Consider the following 21,869-nt stretch of genomic DNA (forward strand, 5'->3'; position numbering starts at 1 on the left):
GGTACCTCCTAGCAAATTTGATATTTCCCTTAGAATTTTCTTAAAAAACAGAATTTTCTAGAAAATTTTATTCCTCTAAACTGTGAATATCATTATTCTTTCTTAAAACATTACACTTTTATATGCCCACAGAAAACAAATTTGTGTTCTCTTTTAAAGGAAGGTCTTTGTTCTTCTATCTTGCTCCAAAATCCAATAGCAAATGATTATAGGAATGCGGCAAGAAAGTGTGGCGAAAAATGTTCAGACCGAAAAATAAAATTTTTATTTTGGCATTAAACACAGTTAGATTAAGGACTCTTGTTTAGGTGAAACGAGTCAAAGGGTACACATTTCCAGTTATAAAGTAAATGTTGTGGGGATGGAACATACAGCATGGTGACTAGAATAATACCGTAGTGCATATTTGAAGGTTGCTAAGAGAGTAGATTTTTTTTTTAATTTTTTTTTTCAACGTTTATTTATTTTTGGGACAGAGAGAGACAGAGCATGAACGGGGGAGGGGCAGAGAGAGAGGGAGACACAGAATCGGAAACAGGCCCCAGGCTCTGAGCCATCAGCCCAGAGCCCGACGCGGGGCTCGAACTCACGGACCGCGAGATCGTGACCTGGCTGAAGTCAGACGCTTAACCGACTGTGCCACCCAGGCGCCCCGAGAGTAGATTTTAAAAGACCTCATCACAAGGAAAACAAATGTATAACCCTGTGTGGTGATAAATGTTGACTAGACTTACTGTGGTGATCATTCTGTGATGTAGATAGATATCGAATGATTACGTTGTGCATCTGAAACTGGTATGTTAGGTGTCAATTATACCTCAATAAAAATTTTTTTGAAATAATAATAACATAAGTACTAAAAAAAGACTCTTTTGGAATTACGACATTAAAAAAGTGACACTGCAAGTCTATACTGTGTTGAAAACCCCACTATGTGTTTCACTGAATGTTACCCTGCAGGAAAGCACTGTAGGAGGAAGGTAACTTGTGCAAGACAAGGCAGCTGACCAAGATGGAATGCTTGGTCTTCAGGAGCCTAGAGATCCAGGTGTGAATCCCAGTTAAGACCAGTGAGCCTATCATGTGATCTTTACCTCTCTGTGCCTCAGTTTCCTAATCTGTAAATTGGCAATAATACCCACTTCACACAGTGTCTGACATAATCTCCTTTTGTCCCAATTCATTCTCTGTACTTCTGCACATTCTCTCCTGACTTGTGAGAACTGTATCACCCAGGCTTGTAAGCCTATATTCTGTCTGGTCCCAGACAATGGGAGGTAGTCAGGAGACAGGAAGAAAGAAGTGAAATTTTGGGGAAGTTATTTCTCCTATTCTCTCCCCTTGCAGGGACCTTCCCTGACTACAGCTCACGTTCAATACCCTCTCATAACATCTCCAGATCTGAATTTGCCAGGAATCCGCCATTATCAGAAGGCTGATAATGAGTTTCTATTGTGCTGGTTCTGGGATCCTCCAGTATTTATTTCTTGATGGCTCCTTTTACTCTGCCCACACTGCTGTAAACAGTTCTTAAATGAGAAAATGCCTTCAAAAATCCTAGCTAAATGTGCTGTTTCTTGCCAGGACTCATGTTGATGAAACTGCTCAGTAAATATTGGGTACCATTACCATGAGTCTTAAACTATCAGCCCTTTTATAGCCAAACATCGTCATTAATAAAAGGCAGAGAAGTCATGGAAGGTTCTTATAGAAAACAGGCACTGGCAATATAAAGGCTATCTAGTTGCAACTGCTGTCGCCCAATTCATTGTCAGGGTTGAGTTGGCTAATCGAGGTGGCTAGGCTGGTATCCTCTTCTTCATTGTTACTGAAGCTGCATCCTTGGTGGAAGAAGACAACCATCCTGATAGAGGAGGAACCTCTTTGATCAAGGGTATACGAATAGCTGTGCCACTTGTAGAACTTCCATACAAACTCTCAACAAAACAGGCATTGAGCTGGACCTTGAAGTAGAAACATTGACTAGATGGAGGGCAGGCATGCAAACGAGTGCAGAAATGGTCGTGCCCACTGATTATACTTTTTTTTTAAGATGGCATATGTGTGCTTGTGTATTTCTTTAAATCAGAGGAAGCAACATGGAGACCACCAAACTAGTAAAGAAGATAGTCAAAGATGGCTCCTTTTGTATGTACTTCCTCTTCTCCATCCACTCCACCTACCATCCACAATTCCCCACCTGAGAATGCAACTAGGCATTCTGATGAAGGGCATTCCAAGGAAGGGAAGCAATAGAGTAGAGAAACGTAATTGAACATGACATTTGCAGGGTAGTAAAAGAATAGAGGATTTCATACAGTTAGAGAATCCTGTCCCTCTTACTAGACATCCTGTCTATTTCAGTGTCAGGGGGGGCAGCACTCCTGTCTCTCACTGTCATGGTGTCTGTCTCTCATTGATTCTCCTCCCCATTCCTTGACCTCCTTTCTCCTTGTTGCTGAATCTTGTCTGCTGTGAGTTATATAGGTAGGTGCACCCAGTACTACCTGGAGCAAACAACATTTTGGTCAGGCAAATGACTTTCCCAGAGTCATAGGATATAAAGCTATTACATAAAATCACATAAATCTACTTTGTTTTTCTACATAATAAGCTTTTTCATATTTAAAAAGGGGGGTCCTAAGGGGCCGCTATGCATCAGGCACTGTGCTAGGATACAAAGACCCTAAGGACCAAGGGACTGTTCTCAAAATCCTCAGAGTTTAGTGAGAGGATGAGCTAGTCAGACCACAAAGGTGACCCAGATGCCAAACTTGGCAAAACTGACACAAGGATGAGGTTTAAGATAGCTTTCACTTTGGAACCACTTGGTCAATAAACATGCAGTGCAAAAGCCAGGAGCTATCAAGGACACGCGTGAAAGACTGTAGCTCCCAGAAGACTCCCATGTTTCTCAGGGAGATGCTCCTGACATTTGGTTGTCATGGAGAAACCGCTAGATGAGGGGACAAAGCACTCACTGGTTAGCTGACTGCACTAGTTTTTACCTGTGTTTGGTCCTCAGCCCCGACCCCCTCCCCCTCCTGCTCTATAACGTGGGGTTTGGGTTTGCCACCCACATTTCTTAGACTCCCCTGGAAGTTGGTTTTATTGGGAAGGATTAGGAAGAAACTTGTTTCCTTTGTTCGGGTTCCTGGTAGCTTCACTTCTGCAATAAAATCCAGACCCTAGCATCTTTTCACATCCTCAGCATCTGGCATCGGGCACCTGAGGGCCCTCCTTGGAAGTCTGAGTACCTTCTATGCATCTCTGTCAGCCTTATAGTTTTGTTACAGCAAATATTCGGCACCCAGGAAGAGACAAGTGACACACACTCGGGGAATCAGCAAAGACTGTTTATTTCACATCAGTGCCAGCCCAGCGGAGTCCCCTCCAAGGCCTGAGCCCTGAGCCCTGGTGTGGGCCTTCTTTTACCTGGTTAGCTTAGGTACTTGGAAACATTCTATTGGCTGCACGGGGGAGGCGGGCACTATCAGGCAGTTGGCTGATGCAAGAGGCAAACAAGATTACAGAAGCCAAAAACATGCAAGGGGAGTATCTGGCCTCGGACATCTGGCTGGCCATTTTTTATCTGCTCCTGCCTGCTTTCCTTCTCAGTTTCTGTTAACTTTTGTGTCTCCCCCCCCACACCCCCCCACCCCAGATACAAGGATTGTAGCCACTTTTTTTTTTTTTTTTTTTTTTTTTTGCCATTCTAATTTCTAGGTTACCTCAATCCTAGGACTGGTAGCTGCTTCCTAGGGTCTTTTTTTTCTCTTTCAGCCTTTCACCATCTGTATAATCCATTCTCTGCTGGAACCCCCTGTATTTGGAATACCCAGAATGTTTTGTATTTTTTCTGACTGGACTCTGAGAAGCACAGCGGCCTTTATGCCATTATACTGGAGGGGGAACTAGTCATCATTCAAGGGTGTACCCACTTCTGTGGGAGGTTACTCTTGCTATGTCAGTCAGACAACTCTGCATTTCATTTCTCACTTTGTCTTTGGGCACAAAATCAAGTCTCATCATGGCTCATTATACGGAAATTGACATATAAGAGATAATTACAAGGTTGTAAATGTAATGGGGAATGTGTTCCTAGAGCAAAAAGTGTGAAAAAAAAAAGAGGTGATCTATGAGGCTGAAATGGTTTTTTCAAATGTGAAGGAGCCACATATATTAGAATCACTGGAGGATCTTGATAAAATTATAGACTCTTAGGTCCTGATCTAGCCCCATCACATTAGGATCTGGGGGATTGGTAATGAGAGTCTGTATTTTAACAAGCTCCAAGTAGTGTTTATTATGCACATAAAATCTTGAGAACCATTGGACCAGACAGGGTGGAGATGTAAGATAATGGAAACCTTTTAAGAAACATGACAGAGTTTGAGTTTTATAATATAAGTGAGGGAAAATCACCATTTTATGTATCAGTCTGGCAGAGGAGAGATGGGGAAAGCAAAACCAATGAGATAATTTCCACATTGGGCCAGGGAAAAAATGATGAGGGCACCAACAAAGACATATTCAAAGAAGGCATATTCGAAATAATGTAGGAGGTAAAATCAGCAAGCCTTGATGAAAAGTTGAGGGAGACAAACAGGTCAGAGATTCTGCCAGTATTTATCCCTTGAAAGAATAATGAGGACTTGTTTTCAGTTTAGGATATATTGACTATGAGAAGCCTGTGGGATTTCCAGGTGTAGGTGACCAGCAGGTAGTTGAGTTTCAAATTGGAGCATCATGAAGGTATCCTCCAGAATTTGGTCATTGGTCCATGCTATGAACTGAATTGCATCCCCCCAAAATTCACATGTTGAAGCCCTAACTCCCAATGTGACTTTATTTGGAGACAGGACCTATAAGGAGTTAGTTAAATGAGGCCATCATGGTAGGGACCTGATATGATTAGATTAGTGTCCTTGTAAGAAAAGACCCGGGGGCACCCAAATGGCTCAGTCAGTTGAGCATCAGACTCTTGATTTCAGCTCAGGTCATGATCTCACATTTCATGAGTTCGAACCCTGCATTGGGGTCTGTGCTGACAGTGCAGAACCTGCTTTGAATTTTCTTTCTCCCTTTCTCTCTGCCCCTACCCCATTTGCTCTCACTCTCTCTGTGTCTCAAAAATAAATAAACATTAAACAAAAAATTAAAAATAAAAAAGAAGAGACACCAAAAGTTTTGCTCTCTCTCTTTGCAATGCAAGGACACCAAGAAGTTGGCCATCTGCAACCAGGAAGAGAGCTTTCACCAGGAACTGAATTGGCCAGTGCTTTGACTTTGGACTACCCAGCCTCCAGACTGTGAGAAGATAAATTTCTGCTTCTTAAGCCATCAAGTCTATGGTATTTTATTATGGCAGCCCAAGCTGGCTAACACAGCCCACCTCTCACCCCAGCTTTGTACCGTGGGACATCTCATCTATAGGCTATATGCCACCTATTCCTAAAGTGATAGGTAGCTAAGGAAAAGGGTACCTAAAGGTGTAGGTAGCATACAAAATAGCTATTCCAGGGAGGGTAGATGGAATGAGAAGAGAAGTGGGCCAGGGATAAAATCCCTAAGAGCACCAACAATGAGGGATGGATGGAAGGAGACAGTTGAACAACAAAGCCATGGAAATAGTAAGTGGATAGTAAGAGCCAGGCTACAAAGACTGTTCTACCTTCGCAATCGAGTAGACCATTTAACGAGGTCCAGTTGTAGAAATTGTCCTCCGCAGAACTCAAAGTGTTGTAAACCACCTCCAAATTATGTAGAACTATACCTATACATGATGATGTGTGATCCCAAGGCAGTCAATCATGACATTAAGGAAATAGTTTCAGCTGAGAGGCAGGAGCAGTAGTCAAGGAGCTTTGAGTTGAAAAGTAAGTGAAAATTTTGAGTATAGAATAAACTTTTAAGAACTGTGAAACAGAAAGAAAGGATACTGGGTGGTAGGTAGGTAGAAAGAGAGAGTCAGGAGAGCTCATTAATAATGGGAGAACTCAAGATCACAAAAGTCAGACAACATATCAGAGAGAACTTTAAGAAGAAACACTATTGATAATATGCTCAACGTAGGCTTAAATATCATGCTAAGAATAAGTCTTAAAAACTAGTCCACCCAGGGGCCCCTGGGTGACTCAGTCGATTAAGTGTCTGACTCTTGGTTTCAGCTCAGGCCATGATCTCATGGTTTATGAGTTCTAGCCCTGCATTGGGCTTCATGGTGACAGTGTGGAGTCTATTTGGGATGCTCTCTCTTGCTCTTTCTCTGCCCCTCCCCTGCTTGCTCTCTCTGTCTCCCTCTCAAAGTAAATAAATAAACTTAAAAAAATTAAACAAACAAACAAAAATCTAGTCCACCCAGTAGGAAGAGCTATCTCTTCAAGACTGATTTACCATCAGAGAAACGGACCTTGCTTCAGTGAGTTCTATCATATGCTGCGTTAGTGACAAAAGACATAAGTACTGTGCTTTTGCTGTGTTATACAACATTTGCACAGTGGTTATTTTATACATGTAACTTTCATAAAATTGCAGCCAATGAGTCTTCCCCTATTCCATCTTTCTCAGAACAACAGCAACAAAAAGATATATGACAATGAGACAGGCTCCTATGAGATTTAGTTATAACACTAACTAGCAGTTCTGACCAATGTTAATCTACGTAGTCAAGAATCCAGAAACTTTGATCTCTTTAATGCTATATAAATTAAAATTCAGACTGTCAATGCTGAGAATTCCAAGATCATCAGAGGTATTTATTCGAAGAAAATAATTGGGATTGCATTTAAAGAGTTATCCACAAGGATGTTTATCAGAAGATTACTGAAAATACCAAAAATATCAGCAGCCAACTAGGTATCTAGCAAGAATATTACTTAAATAAATAACTGTTTACCCACACAGTGGGATATCATACAGTCACCAAAAATGGTGTTATAGAAGTAGATAAAAAATATTCACAACACAGGACATGTGAGTGTGAATAGGATAGCCTATAAAGCAGTATGCAAAAAATTATTTTTATAGATAGAAGTATGTGTATGTACAGTAAAAAAAAAAAACAAACAGTTAATCTCAACTAGTTTACAAATCCAGTAAGATTTGATTTTGCCTTTAGTACTTATCTGTTGTAAAAGTTTTCTTTAATAACCAGGAATGTATTAGAAATATAAATATATATTAATTTAAAAGATGTAGAAATAACAAATAATAAGTTATTTTTAAGATATATTAAATAACAGTTTATCCAAAGGATTTTTTGTTTACAGACAGCATAATTGTATCCGTTTCTATTATTATAGTTATAAGTCGGAGTGAGGCCATCTATGTAAGAAATGAAAGGATAAACAGAGAACCCTTAGAGGAGGAGAAGGATTATTACCTACAGGACCACTACCATCTGGATACTGACTTTGTCCAGTAAAGACCTGAAGAGTAAACCCACGGCACTCTTCCGCTATGGAAAAAATATCCAATAGTTCCCTCAGGACCTCCACTAGTAAATAATAAACTATAATATGATGATATGATGTAATAAAAATATAGTAAAATATGATAATAAAAATGAAGCTAGTTGCTTCCATACCCTGCCCTGATCTTGTGAAAATATAAAAAATGTCAGAGATAAAACAGTGACATAGTAAGAATTCTGGCATCTCCCAGTCGCTTGTAAGAAATCCCAAAGCATGGAAAGAAAACAACCTGCAAAATCAAAAGTCCAATATTATTTTAAATAGCCAATAAGTCTGAAATGGACCCCTCCAGATATTCACCCTAGGGTTTCTAAATTATATGGGCATATTACCACACAAGTCTTCTGGCAAGACTTTCATCCCCTGGTCCAGAAACCCTGAATTTATACCAGAGGGACAAAGTTCATTAAGTAATTAAACCAAAAGTCATTAAGGCTTGTTGAATTAAGTGTGGAAAACATGTCCTTACTGAAAGAAGAATCCGTCTCCACTATCTCTGCAGGATTCATTTGTAAACAACGTAGAGATGAACACTAAGAAACAAGCCATTGACCTCTTTGATGTACAGCAGCATTCAGATTAGTGATAGTGATGAGGACACTAATGTGGGATCTGGGTTGTATCTCTATATAAAGAGAAGAGAAAATATACCAGAAAATAAACCCAAAAGAAGCACTTAAAATACATTTCCCCAAGATACTTGATCTGGTAACAAAAGAACAGACCTTTAAAAACTAGCCTACAGATGGTTTGGAGAATCTCAGCAGAGTTTCGGCAAATTCCATGTGTGAAACTACATAGGGGGCTATAAAAAGTATTCATGCCTGGGTCCCATCCTCAGAGATTGTGATTTAATTGGAATGAGTTACAGTCTGGCCATTAGGATTTTTAAAAAGCTTCTTGGACAATTCTAATGTGCAACAAGGTTTAAACGTCATTGGCAATCACTATATTGGATCATTCAGGTTTTCTTTTTTCTGTTCAATGAACATAGCATTTATTGACCTATTCTATAATTTTATTTTCATTTAGAGCAAAAATTAAAAATTACTTAATGAAATACAGTGGAGTAGGAAGGTAGACGTAGAAGATGTGGTCCCAGCTCTGATGGTATATTTATATAGGCTCTTCCGGGCTCAGGCTTCCTCAGGTGTAATACAACAGGAAAAAAAAAATCAGATTTACTGACCAACAGGTATTTCCTCCCCACACTGTGAAGTCTACTTTAATCCACACTCAATATAGTGACTATTTACCCCATGGATATGTATGAGAAGACTGGAACTCAGAATATTGAAACTATCCAAGGCCACATAACTACTAAGTATGAAAATGAGGGCTTGAAACTAGTTTAACTGTCCCTCAAAGCTAAGCTTATTCCAAGAACATACTAATGCTTTCCAGAGTCCCTGGAGCCTTAAATTCTGTACGAACATCAGCTACAAATGTGATAAAACCACCATTTGTTCAAGGAGTGTTTCATACTGGAGTAAAGGATGGAAATCAGTTGGCACATTTATCCTTTTTTGAAAAGGGTCAAGTGAGGAGGTGTTTGGGTGGCCCAGCTGGTTGAGTGTCCAACTCTGGATTTTGGCTCAGGTCATGATCCCAGGGTTGTGGGATTGAGCCCTGCATCGGGCTCCACACTTAGTATGGATCCTGCTTAAGATTCTCTCTCTCGGGGCGCCTGGGTGGCTCAGTCGGTTGGGTGGTCGACTTCGGCTCAGGTCATGATCTCGCGGTTGGTGAGTTCGAGCCCCGCGTCGGGCTCTGTGCTGATAGCTCGGAGCCTGGAGCCTGTTTCATATTCTGTGTCTCCCTCTCTCTGACCCTCCCCCGTTCATGCTCTGTCTCTCTCTGTCTCAAAAATAAATAAACATTAAAAAAAATTTAAAAAAAAAAAGATTCTCTCTCTCTCTCTCTCTCTCTCTTCCCAGTCTCTCTCTCAGAAAAAAAAAAAAAAAGAAAGAAAAAGGAAGGGTCAATGATAGTCACTACCAAAAAAAAAAAAATCCTTCTATTTAATAAAATACAGTATCTTCTTATACTCAGTGGCTTAACAAATGCGTGAGGCCCAACTGCAGAATGTGACTCAAGCAGGAAAGATACCAAACAAATAACAAAATCACAGCAAAGGAAATAAGACTTAGCAGCCCTAGGAAGATGCTCAAGATAAACATCTAGCGATATACACTAATGTGCAGCATGTATCTTCAATGAGAATTTTGTAGTTCTGTTTTTTTCTGAAATATTAACATAACACTAGTTAATATGAAAGAAAACCCATTATATTAGAAGAATAACTAGAAAAAGGAGACCATGGGAATTATGCAAACATCATAATAAACAGGTATAATATGTCCATTAGATATATTTGATAGATCATTCCTCTCAAAGGAAATAAAAACTGAAATATTTGGTTTAAGCCTTGAGTATAAATGATTTTTAACAAAGCAAAGTAAAAATTTGATTTTTTTTTATACTGAACCTCATTTCAGTATCTTTCATCATTGGACATTTCTGCTTAATAATAAATCATCAATCCCCTCATAAATGTTCTAGGAAACGTGTGAAATTTTAGGAGAAAAGAGAAAAATAAAAGTACACAAGGGAAATAATTGTCACATAAATGCATGATTTCCTTTATGTCTAATCTGTCTCACAGAAACTACTCAAACCTCTCCATGGCAATTCATTATCCATTCATTCAGCTGACAAAAAATTTATGGAGTGCTTAAAAAGCAATTCTTCTAAGCACTGTTTAAGGGCAAACAAAAATAGTGTTTGACTCTATACTCATGCAGCTCTCAGTCTGGTGGGAAAAAGGAACGTTAATCACCAGAGGAGGTGAGCACATAATTACACACTGAGTTGCACTGAAAGACAGTAAATGTCCTGGAGAGCATGTAACAAAGGGTTCTCATGTAATCAGCTGGGTCAGGAAAAGGTAACTAAAGAAATGATAACAGATCTCTTCCAAGAGAAAAACAGATTTACCTATACAATCAAAATAACCAGGAAATGCAAAGGCCCTGAGGCATGGCCTCCCAAGAGGGAGTATGGTATGATCCAGGAACTGAGAGAGGCCCAGTGACTAAGTGCAGAGAGCTAGGGTGAAGGTAGGGGAGGAGAGCTAAAAGGTAGGCAGGGGCCAGATCAGATGTGGGCTTTGGGATCAGGCACTGAGACTTTTAAAAATTTTCTGGGTGATTCTCAAGTACATCAAGTTTCTAGAACCAGTAGAAGCACTGTTTTACCATACTTTTTTTTTCTTTTCAACCAGGTTAGAATTTACCAACTTAAACTATAACTTTATTTTTACAAACAGCAAAAATACAAATCACATATCCAGAAAATTTAATGGAATGATTGCTCATTGGAACTTGAACTCTAAAGCCTGGGCCCGCAGGTGCAAAGGGGGTGGTGGTAGGAGCAGAACAGACCTGCATTTTGCAAAAATCACTGGCTTCAGTGTGGATAATGACTGAAGGTGCAGGGAACGTGGTTAGGAATAGACAGGAGTAATCTAGGAAGGAGATGGTGGAAATCATGGTTTCCTTGCACCTTGGCTTTCTTATCTGTAAAACACAGGGGTCTGGACTGGATAACTCCTTTCAGTTTAACACAATCAGATACAAAGAGAGATATTTTGGTTGAAGAAAGAGGTATTACAGCCAGTGTACATGCCCAAAACAGTGAGATAAAACCTTAGGGTGCTAAAGAGGTAGATTTTCTCTCTATTATTCTCAATAGTGTCAAATATGCTATCATCGCTGACCCATTGTTTTAAGTGCCTTGACCCTATATCTTCCTCTAGTTACTGACACTTTTTCTCTGCTCCCCATTATAGCAAAAGTGTTTGAAATAGAACCCTTACCAGCATTACAGGCTAACAGGACCAGATGAACTCTGGAGTTTATGAAAATCGTATGCTTGCCTAGAAAAGAAAATCCCTTTATTTTTTTCTAGTTTAAAGACTTAGTAAGGGCAAAATGAAAGTTTTAACACTGTTTGGGATTCTGAACTTTTGCTGCTATCCAAAATTATACACATAGACATTTTTACTCAAAATTAATTCCTTATTTTTTCCTTCTTCAGGTAAAATTCATAACAGGGGTTTTTAGATAAGTGTAAAAAAGAGATGTGTTACATGAGTGAATGAACAGAGGATCCTTTACAGACTTTTTTCCCTTGGAGTGCCTTTTCCTGATGAAAACAGCATTGATTTTTTTTTTTTAAGGATTTTCTTATGCCATGGCCTGATCAGCAGCTGATCAATGTATAATTACTGCTATGAGAGATGATTCAGAACGTAGCTCTAATACCCCTTCAGTTTAGAGCACCTATTGTGCAGACACAATTCTAGACTCTGAGGACACAGAAGTGAAGACAGATTCAGTCTGACTTCATGGAGTTTACATCCTAGTGAGGCAGACAGACGAAAATAAATAAATACAGAATTATATTAAATAACGTCGGGGAGAAATAAGAGCTATGGAAAAAGTAAAACTCTATGTGGTTTTGGGGTTAACATTACTCACTTCTGTATAATATTCATTTTATTTTTTAGAGAGAGAGAGACTGGAGGAGGGGCAGAGAGAGAGAGGGAGACAAGGAGAGAGGGAGAATCCCAAGCAGGCTCTGCGTTGTCAACGCTAACTAAGCCCGACGCAGGGCTGGAGCTCCTGAACTGCGAGATCACGATCTGAGCGGAAACCAAGTCAGAACTAACTTAAATGACTGAACCACCCAGGTGACCCTATGTAACATTCACTTTGACATTCACTTTGAAAGGCACTTCAGATCTGTCAGTTCCATGACAGCCAGAGAGTTCCCTAAGGAAAAAGCATGCAAGGATGGGAAGGTTGGAATCAAGACAAGGAAGGTAAAAAGCCATCATCATGGAATACTACTTTAGATGGGGTGGTCAGGCCTATCATCAAAGACCCGATGGAGTGGGGCGCCTGGGTGGCGCAGTCGGTTAAGCGTCCGACTTCAGCCAGGTCACAATCTCGCGGTCCGTGAGTTCGAGCCCCGCGTCAGGCTCTGGGCTGATGGCTCAGAGCCTGGAGCCTGTTTCCGACTCTGTGTCTCCCTCTCTCTCTGCCCCTCCCCCGTTCATGCTCTGTCTCTCTCTGTCCCAAAAATAAATAAACGTTGAAAAAAAAAAATTTAAAACAAAGACCCGATGGAGTGAGAGGGAAAGCCATGTGGGTATCTGGGAAGAGAATTCAAGGCCCCAGCAATAGCAGATACAAAGGTTCTGAGACAGTGAGTGTTTGCACTTTCAAGGAGTAGCAAGAAGGCCTACAGGGATGGAGAACTTGAGAAAACTGAGGGGCAAGTGGGGATCAGGCTATATAAGGACATACCCAGAGCAAAAGCTTTTAATTTTATTTCAGAATATTGAAAAGAAGATAAACAGACACAGCACTGCATTTTCTTTAGATTACAGTGGGTACTATTTGCAAAATAGCCTTTAGAGAGAAACAAGAGGGGGAGAAAGGAGACCATTAAAGGCTATTACAGTCTCCAGGCAAGAGATGATGGTGACACACTTTTCTCATAGCAATGTATATATCACTTCATGCAGGACATATTATGGAAGTAGAGCCAAAGTTTTCTTGGGATGTTGAGTGTGACAGAGATAGAGGATTCAAGAATAACTCCGATATTTATGGAGGGGAAGTCATATCATGCACAGGGGTGGGGATTCTGAGGTAGGTATAGGTATATAGGTGCAATGTTTGGTTAATTTTATGTGTCAACTTGGCTGGGCCATGGTACCCAGCTATTTGATCACACACTTGCCTAAATGTCCCAGAGAAGGTATTTTTTAGATGAAGTTTGACATTTAAAGCAATAGAATTTCAGTAAAGCAGATAACTAAGATAGATAGATGATAGGTAGGTAGGTAGGTAGATAGATGATTGATAGATAGATAGATGATTGATAGATAGATGATAGATAGATAGATAGATATGTAAAGCACAAGTTAAAAAAAAAGTGAATTGGGGCAGCTGGGTGGCTCAGTCAGTTAAGCATCCAACTTCGGCTCAGGTCATGATCACACAGTCCATGGGTTCGGACCCCATGTGGGGCTCTGTGCTGACAGCTCAGATCCCGGAGCCTGCTTTGGATACTGTGTCTCCCTCTCTCTCTGCTCCTCCCTCGCTCATGCTCTATCTCTCTCTGTCTCTCAAAAATAAATAAATGTTAAAAAAATTAAAAATAAATAAATAAAGTGAAAATACTGAAAATACTTGGAGAGTGTGGCAGAAGAAAAACAAGAACAGTATGCTCCACATAAAGAAACTGTTTCTAGAATGAAGAATACCAACACCATAAAGAGCTCAAGGGAGATGAAGACTATAGATTAATCATTGGGTCTGCCAATGTGAAGATCATTTATCTTAACAAGAGCAATTTCACTGGGGTGAGGAGGAAAATAAGTTTTCTTTCCAAGTATCATCCTCACCTTTGCTCTGGTTACAATTCCAAACTCTATAGAGAATTCTAATATTTAGTATGATATATTCTAAACTATATATTGTAATGTTTATTTGGGAGACAAACAAAATTTAAATTCTACAGGACAAGCTTTGATCTCAGGCAGTAACCAGTTTCAAACTGGTTCTGGTCAGAGTTCTGTAGCAATTCTTCTCTTGATGCTAAAGTTTTAGACAGCATAGCCAAACTTAATTTTTCTATTGAGCCCTAATTTATTTTCAAAAAACATTATTTTAACCATAAGAATGAGAAATCAATACTTAAACTGCATAATAATTTTTTCCACAAGACTTGTCAGAATGACAAATTTTAAAAGTATGTGAAGCAATTCAGTTAAGATTTTTACCTATTTTAAGAAAACATTAGAAAACAAGTTATATAATTTAAAATATGACAAATATCTTTCCATTTATGATTACTTGTATCTTATAAGGGAACTCTCTGTGATTATCACAAAGCTAGAACATTACAAGGGCAATTTGTATGCTTTTAACATAATTGAGTTCTATGTCATAAATGTATAGTATAGTCTTGAATAATGCATAATGATCTCAACACCCCTTCACAATTTTTCTGTTTTTGTTAGAATGATGTATGAAATAAAATGTTCATGCTGTCAGTAGTCACAGGAATACTTTTTTTGAGGACACAATAGCAAAAATCAATAATCTTTTTCTTAAGGATAAATAGGATATTATTAGAAAATCTTTATTTTTTGTTTTTTTAATTCATAGTTGAAAATACACAAAAAATAGAATAATAAAGCATGGTATGAATATATAATCTGTCATTTAAAGTGCAATAATGAATACCAAAGGCAAAATCCATGAAAGAATAATAGTTAATAATTTTAACTTCATTACAATTAAACACTTTTGCTCTGCAGGAGAAAATATCAAGAAAATTAGAAGGCTGGGCGAAAATATTTGCAAAAGACACATCTGGAAAAGGACTATTATCCAAAATATACAAAAAACTCTTAAGACTCAACAGTAGGCCAAACATAAGAACAGACACATAGACCAATGGAATAGATAGAGAACCCAGAATTGGACTCACAAATGTATGGCCAACTAATCTCGGACAAAGCAGGAAAGAGTAGTCAATGGAAAAAAGAGAGACTTTTTTGCAAATGGTACTGGGAGAACTGGACAGCAATATGCAGAAGAATGAATCTGGACCACTTTCTTACACCATACACAAAAATAAACTCAAAATGGAGAAAGACCTAAATGTGAGACAGGAAACCATTAAAATCCTAGAGGAGAAAACAGGCAACAACCTCTTTGACCTCGGCCGCAGCAATTTCCTCCTTGACACATCTCAGAAGGCAAGGGAACAAAAGCAAAAATGAACTGTTGGGATCTCATCAAGATAAAAATCTTCTGCACTGCAAAGGAAACAATCAACAAAACTAAAAGGCAACCAACGGAATGGGAGAAGATATTTGCAAATGACATCAGATAAAGGGTTAGTATCCAAAATCTATAAAGAACTTACCAAGCTCAATACCCAAAAAAACAAATAACCCAGTGAAGAAATGGGCAGTAGATATGAACAGACACTTTTCCAAAGAAGACATCCAGATGGCCAACAGGCACATGAAAAGATGCTCAACGTCGCTCCTCATCAGGGAAATACAAATCAAAACCACATTGAGATATCACCTCACACAGGTCAGAGTGGCTAAAATTAACAACTCAGGAAACAACACATGTTGTCAAGGATGTGGAGAAACGGGAACCTTCCCGCACTGTTGGTGGGAATGCAAACTGGTGCAGCTGCTCTGGAAGACAGTGTGGGGGTTCCTCAAAAAATTAAACATAGAGTTACCCTATGATCCAGCAATAGAACTACTAGGAATTTATCCAAAGGACACAGGAGTGCTGATTCATAGGAGCACATGTACCCCAATGTTTATAGCAGCATTTTCAATAACAGCCAAATTATGGAAAAAGCCCAAATGTCCATCAATTGATGAATTGATAAAGAAGATGTGGTTTATATATACAATGGAACACTACTCTGCAATGAGAAAGAATGAAATCCTGCCATTTACAACATGGATGGAACTGGAGGCTTTTATGCTAAGTGAAATAAGTCAGAGAAAGACAGATATCATATGTTTTCACTCATGTGTGGAACCTGAGAAACTTAACAAGACCATGGAGAAAGTGTAGGGAAAAAAACTTTTCAAACAGAGAGGGAGGCAAACCATAAGAGACTCTTAAATACAGAGAACAAATTGAGGGTTAATGGGGGGGAGGGGCAGGAAGAGGGGAAATGGGTGATGGGCATTGAGGAGGGCACTTGTTGGGATGAGTACTGGGTGTTGTAAGTGATGAATCACAGGAATCTACCCCCAAAACCAAGAGCACACTGTATGTTAGCTAACTTGACGTAAAAAAAATTAAAAGATAAAAAATAGGCCAAAGACCTTAGCATACACCTCACCAAAGAAGATACACAGATAGCAAGTAAGCATTTGAAAATATACTCCACATCATAAGTCATCAGGGAAAATGCAAATAAAATTGTTGTTTATACCCCCTGAAACATACGGCTTTATTTTTTTTACAGTCATGTTTTTAAATCATGAAAATTGTAACTGTGCAGTCACAATGAGGCAGCTTTATTTTTTTTTAATTGAGATATAATTGACATATAACATTGTATTGGCTTTAGGTATACAAAAAATGATTTGATGTATGCATATATTGTGAAATGGTTGCCACAACAAGTTTAGCTAACATCCATTACCACACATAGTTTCACATTTTTTCCTTGTGATGAGAACTTTTAAGATATACCGTCTTAGCAACTTTCAAATATACAATACAGTATTATTAACTATGGCCACAATGCTGTGCACTACATCCCAGGACATATTTATCTTATAACTGAAAATCTGTACCTTTTGACCATTTCAGCCAGTCCTCTAACCACCACTCTGGCAGTCACCAGTCTGTTCTCTGTTTAAGTTTATATTGTTTTGTTTTTTTAAAGTTTACCTAAGTGTAATCATACAGTATTTGTCTTTCTCTGACTTGTTTCACTCGACACAATGCCTCCAAGCTCCATCCATGTTGTCACAAACAGCAGGATTTTCTCTTTTTTTACGCTGTATAATATTCCATTGTGTGTGTATACATGTATATAATAGATATTATGTTTTTCACCCACTCATATATCAATGGACACTTTAGGTTGTTTCCATGTCTTGGCTTTTTTAATAACGCTGCAATGAACATGGGGGTGCATATATCTCTTTGAGATAGGGATTTCATTTGGAACGTATACCTAGTGGTGGAATTGCTAGATCATATAGTAGAACTAGCTTTCATTTTTTGAGGAATCTCCACACTGTTTCCTATAGTGACTGCACCAATTTACCATCCCACCAATAGAACACAAGAGCCCCCCTTTCTCCACATCCCCACCAATAGTGGTTACCTCTGCCTTTTTCATGATAGCCATTCTAACAGCTATGAAGTGATATCTTATTATGGTTTTAGTTTGCATTTCCCTGATCTTTACTGATATTAAGCACCTTCCATGTACCTGTTGGTCATCTGTATGTATGTTTTCTTTGGAAAAATGTCTATGCAGATCCTCTGCCCATTTTTTTAATCAGCTTATTTAGATTTTTTTCTATTGAGTTGTATGAGTTCTGAATATTGGGGCACCTGAGTGGCTCAGTCGGTTAAGCGTCCAGCTTTGGCCTAGGTCGTGATCTCACTGGTCGTGAGTTTGAGCCCCGCATCAGGCTCTGTGCTGACAGCTCAGAGCCTAGAGCCTGTTTCAGATTCTGTGTCTCCCTCTCTCTCTCTGTTTCTCTCTCTCTCTCAAATAAATAAACATTTTAAAAATTTGCATATTAATCCTTTATCAGATATATGACTTGCAAGTATTTTTTCCCATTCAATAAGCTGCCTTTTCATTTTGTTGATTTCCTTCTGTATGGAAGCTTTTTTGTTTGATGCAGTCTCACTTGTTTATTTGTGCTTTATTGTCTGTACTTTTGGTGTCATATTCAAAAATCATTGTCAAGACCAAAGCCTAGGAGCTTATGCTCTGTTTTCATCTCAGAGTTTTAAAGTTTCATATCTTACATTCTAGTCTTTCATTCATTCTGAGTTGATTTTTGTGTATTATGTAAGATGGTAGTCCATAGGTTTCATTCTTATGCACGTGGCTGTCCAGTTTTCCCAACCCATCTATTGCAGACACTGCCCTTTACCCACCGTGTGGTCTTGGCTCCTACATCATACATTAATTGACCATATAATTGCAGGTTTATTTCTGGGCTCTCTACCCTTTTCCATTGATCTGTATGTCTGTTTTTATGCCAAAGCCATACTGTTTTGATTACTATAATGTTGTAATATAATTTGAAATCAGGAAGGATGATGCCTCCAGTTTTGTTCTTTTTCCTCAAGATTGCTTTAGCTACTTGGGGTTTTTGTGGTTCCATAAAAATTTTAGAATTTTTTTCCTATTTCTGTGAAATATGCCATTGGAAGTTTGATAAAGATTGCATTGATTGAATCTGCATATTGCTTTGTAGAGTATGGACATTTTAACAATATTAATTCTTCTAATCCATGACAGATTATCTTTGCATTTATTTTTGTCTTTTTTTATTTCTTTCATCAATGTCTTACAAGTTTCAGTGTGTCACTTTATTAAATTTATTCCCAGGTACTTTATTATTTTTTATGTAGTTGTAAATGGGGTTGTTTTCTTAATCACTCTTTCTGATAGTTTATTATGAGTGTATAGAAATGCAACTTATTTTGTATATTGATTTTGTGTCCTGCAGCTTTACTGAATTCATTTATTAGTTCTAATCGTTTTTGAGTGGAGTCTTCAGGGTTGTCTATATATAGTATCATGAAAATCTACAAATAAAGACAATTTTATTTCTTCCAATTTTGTTGCCTTTTATTTTATTATTGTTTTTTTAACATACTGCTGTGGCAAGAGTGGGAATAAAAGTAGCAAGAATGGGAATTGTTGTCTTGCTCCCAAGAAGACATTTAAGTTTGGGATTCTAGGGTGAATATTATGTTAGCTTTGGGCTTATCATATATGGCCTTTAATATACTTTGAGGTACATTTGCTCTATACCCACTTTGTTGAGAGTTTTTACTCTAAGTGGATGTTGAATTTTGTCAAATGCTTTTTCTGCATCTACGAAGATGATCATATACCTTTTATCCTTCATTTTGTTAACGTGGTGTATCACATTGCTTGATTTGTGGATGTTGAACCATCCTTGCATTTCTGGAATAAATACCACTTGATCATGCTTTTTGACCCTATTAATGTATTGTTGAATTCGGTTTGCTAATATTTTGTTGAAGATTTTGACATGCAATACAGAGATGGAGCTGGGTAAGAGGAGTATGGGAGGGTAACTATTAACTTTTTCCACATATACCTCTGTATGATTTAGTATTTTTTATGGATTCCATTCTACTTTTATCATTTTTATTTTTTTATTTTTTTTTAATTTTTTTTTTCAACGTTTATTTATTTTTGGGACAGAGAGAGACAGAGCATGAACGGGGGAGGGGCAGAGAGAGAGGGAGACACAGAATCGGAAACAGGCTCCAGGCTCTGAGCCATCAGCCCAGAGCCCGACGCGGGGCTCGAACTCACGGACCGCGAGATCGTGACCTGGCTGAAGTCGGACACTTAACCGACTGCGCCACCCAGGCGCCCCATACTTTTATCATTTTTAAAGGGTCGGAGTTTCACTTATGGTTTTGGAAAATCCATGAATTCGTTAATCCATTAATTCATCAAAATCCATTAATTCTGAACCCAATAAGACTAAGCATTTAACATTTAGTTCTACTTTTTGTGGTTTTAATCGAGCATTTTACATGATTCCATTTATCTCCTTTCTTATCATATCAATTATGATATGATATGATCTTAAAAGCTTCTTTTTAAGCTTTTTTAAATGGTTACCTTAGCGTTTTCAATATACCTTATAACTAATCCAAGTCCCACTTCAAATAATACTTTATCACTCTACAGTTACTGCAAGCACCATATAAGAACAAAATATTACCAATTCCTTTCTCCTATCCCTGTATCATCATTTGTCAGTCATTTCATTTATAAATAAGTATACGTGTGTGTGTGCAGCATAAGCAAAATAAATATACAAATAAAATATATAATACATAGCAGACACCATTGAATATATGCATAAATATATACATAACCATACACAATCAAATACATTGCCACTATCATTACTTTGGACAAACTGTTATCTGTTAGATCAATTAAGGATAGGAAAAATGAAAATTTTTCTTACTTTTCTTTATTCCTTAGCCAGTACTCTTCTTTTCTTTATGTATATCCAAATATGTGACATCATTTTCCATCTTTCTGAAGAATTTCTTTTAACATTTCCTGCCAGACAAATCTACTGGCAACAAATTCTCTCAATTTTTGTTTGAGAAAGTCTTTATTTCTCCATCACATTTAAAGGACAATTTCATAGGAAACAGAAATCTAGTTGGTGGATCTTTTTTCTCCTAGCACTTTATTTCACTCCATTCTATTCTTACTTGCCTAGTTTCTGAGAAGTCAAATGTAGTTCTTATCTTTGTTCCTCTTACGGGTAAGATGTGTTTTCCTCTGGCTTCTTTCAAGGCCTTTTAACTTTGAGTTCCTGAACTTTGAATATGATATGCCTTGTATCTTTTTGTTGTTTTTATTTTTCATCTGTATATTGCATTTATGCTGCCTGATGTTCTCTGAGGCCACTGGATCTGTGGTTTTGAGTCTGGCATTAATTTGGGGAAATTCTCCATCATTACTTCAAATACTGCTTCCATTCCTTTCTCACTTTCCTCTTCTCATGGCATTTTCATTATGTGTATGCTACACCTTTTGTAGTCGTTCCACAGTTCTCAGATTATCTGCATTAAGTTGGGCTTTTCAGTATTTTTTCTTTTTGTCAGTTTTGGAAGTTTCTGGTGTCATTTCCTCGAGCTCAGACATTCCTTCCTCAGCTGTGTCTGGTCTACTAAGGACTTCATCAAAGGCTTTCTTCACTCCTCTTATGGTGTTTCTTATCTCTAGCATTTCTTTTTGATTTTTACTTAGAATTTCCATCTCTCTTCTTATATTACCTATCTCTTCTTACATTACCTATATTACCTTCTTATATTATCTTATATTACCTAAGAATAGGTAATATACTTTCTCCACTAAAGTCTCTAGCATATTATGGGTTTTTTTTTCTTAATTCCTGGTCTGATTATTGATCCAGCATTCTTGCTGAATCAAACTCTGGTTCTGATGTTTATTCAGCCTCTCCAAATTGTGCTTTCTGCCTTTTAGTATGTCTTATAATTTTCTGTTGAAATGTGGACATTATGTAGTGAGTAAAAGGAACTGCAGAAAATAGGCCTTTGGTAATATAGTGGTAAGGTATGGTGAGATGGGAAACATCCTATAATCCTATGATTATGTCTCTGTGTTTTGGTGAGTATGTGTCCCTGAACTGTAGATCTCATCAGTGCTTCTCTGTTTTTTCACCTCTTATATGGAATTAGATAGCTAGAGGGGGCTGGAATTAATATTTCCCTTCCCCCAGGTAGGTTAGTCTCTGCTAAAACCCCAGCAGATTGGGTTCTATAAAGGTGGACCTTGTTAAGAAAACAGAATGCTTTGGTATATTTCTAAATTGTTCCTTTTTCCACTCTTCCATCCAGAAGCCCCAGGAGATTTTTCTCCAATATTCACCATGAGAACCAGACTGGGCTCTGGGTGACAAAAATCACAAAAGTGTGGGGACCTGGTGAGTTTTTAACTTATACTTGTCCACACTGAGCCTGTAGAAATTTTTCAATTATA

Source organism: Prionailurus bengalensis, chromosome B1 (assembly GCF_016509475.1).
Source record: "Prionailurus bengalensis isolate Pbe53 chromosome B1, Fcat_Pben_1.1_paternal_pri, whole genome shotgun sequence".
In the NCBI taxonomy this organism is placed as follows: Eukaryota; Metazoa; Chordata; class Mammalia; order Carnivora; family Felidae; genus Prionailurus; species Prionailurus bengalensis.